Here is a 3,719-nt window from a genome sequence, read left to right as displayed (position 1 = left end):
AGGGTCCTTGCCACTTGGCGAGTAATTTAGAGCTAGAAGTTGGGAGCAATACAAGCACTTTATCTCCCCATGCAAAATCACATAATCTGGTTCCCCGATTATACAGCCGGCTCTGCTTGTCCTGGACCTGTAACAAATTCTCCATAGAGAGCTGCCCCAAAGTGTGGAGTTTTGTTCTCAGGTCCAGCACATGCTGAATTTCGTTTTTGCTATCCGAAGTTCCCTCCTCCCAAGCCTCTCTCAGGATGTCCAAAACCCCACGGGGCTGGCGACCGTAAAGGAGCTAAAAGGGGGAAAACTCTGTGGAGGCTTGCGAGACCTCGCACACAGTGAACAAAAGGGGTTCCAGCCATTTATCCCAATTTTTGGCGTCTTCGTGAATGAACTTTCGAATCATGGTTTTCCTAAGTGTGACTAAATCGTTCCACCAGTCCGTCTGTTTGTGGGTGATAGACGTTGGTGCGGACTGATTTAATACCCAATAATTCGTACAGTTCGCGTATTGTACGTGACATAAACGCCGTGCCCTGGTCAGTGAGAATCTCTTTCGGGATCCCCACTCAGGAGATTATATGAAACAGAGCCTCCGCCACACTTTTTGCAGAGCGCCACTGCCTCAGGGTATCGCATTGCATAATCCACGAGGACTAATGCAAAGCGATGTCCCCGTGCTGACCGTTCTAATGGCCCGATGAGGATCATACCAATTCTCTCGAAGGGGACCTGCATGAGAGGAAGAGGGCGTAACGGCGCTTTTGGGGAGGCCGGGAGATTCACTAACTGACATTTGAGTCAGTTAAATGCCTCGATTTGATGGATCGAGGTTTGGTTACATCCTGAATCCACCACAGCCCAATAAGTACCCCCCTCAATACTCACAAGTATTTGGTACATGCCAGCTTGATCAGGGGCAGCCTGCGGGGCATCCGGGACCAGGATCAGTGTCCCCACCTCCATCACCGGACACCGATCAATAAAGTGCCCTGGGTCCCCGCAACGCCAACAGGCCGGCCCAGACTTCCCCCCCCCGCCCTAGTGGCAGGAAGCGGATCAAGCAATTGGCCTGGAGAGAGCGGAGGAACGTGACCATACGAGGCGCTCAAGCTGGCCGGCCCCGCCCCCCTGGAGAGGGTCCTCAGTCCAGCGGACAACAGACAACCAATTGCCTGCCTCATATTCAAGTGCTTTGGACAGTCACTGCAAAAATAAGCACTGTATAAAAACAGTAAATTAAATTCAGCATTTGACAGGATGTCAAAAATGTCAAATGCTGACAGAAAACACAACAGTCAGGGTCAAGAAGAGACTGTATATTTCTTATCTTTATAACCTAAAAAGTATATTCAGGATAAACTTGATAGTAAAGTCAGCTGTATGTAATATGAGAATGTGCAGTGCTGGGGCATTTTTGTATCATATCGCATGCAGTGTCTGTCCAATCAGTGACACTGATGCAGAAAATGTGCATATAAGGATGTTTACCTGGGGTTTAGTAATGTACAGTGTAAAACAACAGCGTATGAAAACCCAGGATTATTTGTCAATCCCAGGCAAATTATATTCTGTCTGAAACATGAAGCAAGTTAAACCAGAATTCAGTTTACCTGGGGTTTACATTCACCCAGTGTTAACCATTTCATGTGTGAAAAGCCCTCATGTTTTTAATTCTAATGAAAAGATAAGTTGATATATTTCAATCAATTCAATTCATTTTTTTTTTTTACTTTCCCTTTCTTTTTTTACCAACAACATGAAGATCCCACAATCAATAGAACTGGCCAGCTGTTGTGGACATTCTAAAACAAAAGAATATTATTAAGTTATTTCTGGAAAATACATGACAGCTATAACATCACACCATCTGTATAAGTAGAATATGAAAGTCTTACAAAACTAACCTTGTTTTCAATCAGCTTCCATTGGAAATTGGTATGATTCTGCTTGTCAATTTACTGCAACAAAATCAAACAGATTTAAAAAAAAAAAATTATTTATAACCATAAAAAAAGTTTAATTGTTCGAAAGCAAAAGTTACCACTGACAATGCAAAAACAACTTTTTTAATTCATAATATTAAAAGAAACATTCAGAATATTACGCAAATGAACATCAATGAACAGCAAACCTTGAACTGCAAACATAATATCCATATTTGTTAATACATAGCCTATCGCTGTTAGGTTGTGTGTTTTACCAAATTGGGCAGGCAAACTACAATTTACAAAAAGACTGCTATTAAATACCATTTATTGCCACTGTATATTATCAAATAACTCACAAAGTTCATACCTCTATGGACATCTGCCTTTCTGAAGTAAATTGGAAGGTGTGCATTCAACCTGTGCCATCTGGTCCTTTTAAAAACAGATTTAAAAAAATCTGCATAAAACATTGGTCAGCATCAGAAAACGTAACCATTGAAATAAAATACAGTGTCAAGTTAACAATCCATAAAGTGAGACGATGAAGTTCTAAAAACAGACGGGATAACACACTTCATCACACAGCACATTCACAAAAAATAGACTGGAGACATGTTCTGTATAAATTGCTTAAACAACAAACGATTAAAGGCATAAAATAAATAAATTTGATCACTTAAATACCTTTTAACCGTGTTCTTATCCGCCATTATTGTTTCTGTCGTAAACTCCGCCTACTTCCGACATGAGACTGTTACTCCGTCCACTTCCGGCGTCAGACTGCTGGCCTGGCACTGTGGCCTCAGACTGTTGTGACGTAATGGTTCTGCGGTTCTGCAGTTGGTTATTATTTCCAAAATGGGGCGTGAACTCCAAAAGTGGGAAGAACCTCCAAAATGGGGCGGGGTCTCCTCGCGCAAAGACTTTGTTAGCTCTCCCGCGAGCCGTCCCAGCGCAGGGGAAAGATTTTAATCTATCGCTTTGTTCTAAGCAGCGGGGGCGTCCCGGGGCTCGAAATTCACAGGGTAGGAGTGGGTAGTGATGCTGGGTGTAACTAAAAAGGTGCCATTGAGGTCTGGTTGGGGAGTTACGGAAAGATCTCATATCGCATAATCTTATTAACTGTTTATCTCCTTAATTGCATCTTTCTTTACCACGCAATTCAGCGCCAATCCCGCCGTGCAGCAAATTTCACTGGTTAAGGTTAGGGTCAGGTGTGGGGTAGGTTTAGGGGTTAGCATTCTTTGTAGCATAATGTAGGAACTCAACACTTTAATTGACACAACCAATAAAATCTTCAGAATCAGCTGTGGGGCGGAGTTTGCACTGAAGTGGACTGGGGGGAAAAGTGTGCATGCGTGTCATGTGCTTGTCTGTCAATGGGAGGAAGCCACGCCCTATTTTGGAGCTCCCATCCCGTTTTGGAGTTCCCGCCCCCATTTGGAGATCTCCAGGCTGCAGTTATACTCTTCTCACTGAAACCGCGCCCGGGCTGGATCCGTGTTACAGCCAAGCAGCAACCTCCCGCTCTCTCTCGAGAAGCCAACACGGAAGTGACTTAAACTGTCATTTGTCAACTGGCCACTAGAGGCTGGCTGCAAAAGGGAGTCAATCCTATAAACTCCCCATGTTAAAGGGGTCATATGATGCGATTTCAATTTTTCCTCTCTTTTTGGAGTGTTACAAGCTCTTGGCGCATAAAGAAGATCTGTAAAGTTGCAAAGACTAAAGTTTCAAATCCAAAGAGATATTCTTTATAAAAGTTAAGAGTCAACCACGCCTAACTAAAACGGCTCA

At 43.3% G+C, this 3,719-nt stretch overlaps 1 long non-coding RNA gene across 1 annotated transcript; it reads right to left on the bottom strand.

Moving 5' to 3' along the window:
• Positions 1-1,727: 1,727 nt before the first annotated feature.
• On the bottom strand, positions 1,728-2,366 carry LOC107706033 (uncharacterized). The gene is made up of 3 exons (XR_001636126.1): positions 2,290-2,366; positions 1,899-1,952; positions 1,728-1,796 (listed from the first exon to the last, which is right to left on the bottom strand). It is a non-coding gene; the product is annotated as an uncharacterized LOC107706033 (long non-coding RNA).
• Between the last annotated feature and the right edge of the window lie 1,353 nt (positions 2,367-3,719).

The sequence above is a fragment of the Sinocyclocheilus rhinocerous genome, unplaced genomic scaffold (genome assembly GCF_001515625.1).
Source record: "Sinocyclocheilus rhinocerous isolate Xijiao unplaced genomic scaffold, SAMN03320098_v1.1 scaffold3128, whole genome shotgun sequence".
Lineage (NCBI taxonomy): Eukaryota > Metazoa > Chordata > Actinopteri > Cypriniformes > Cyprinidae > Sinocyclocheilus > Sinocyclocheilus rhinocerous.
This window is presented reverse-complemented; position numbering and strand designations above follow the sequence as displayed.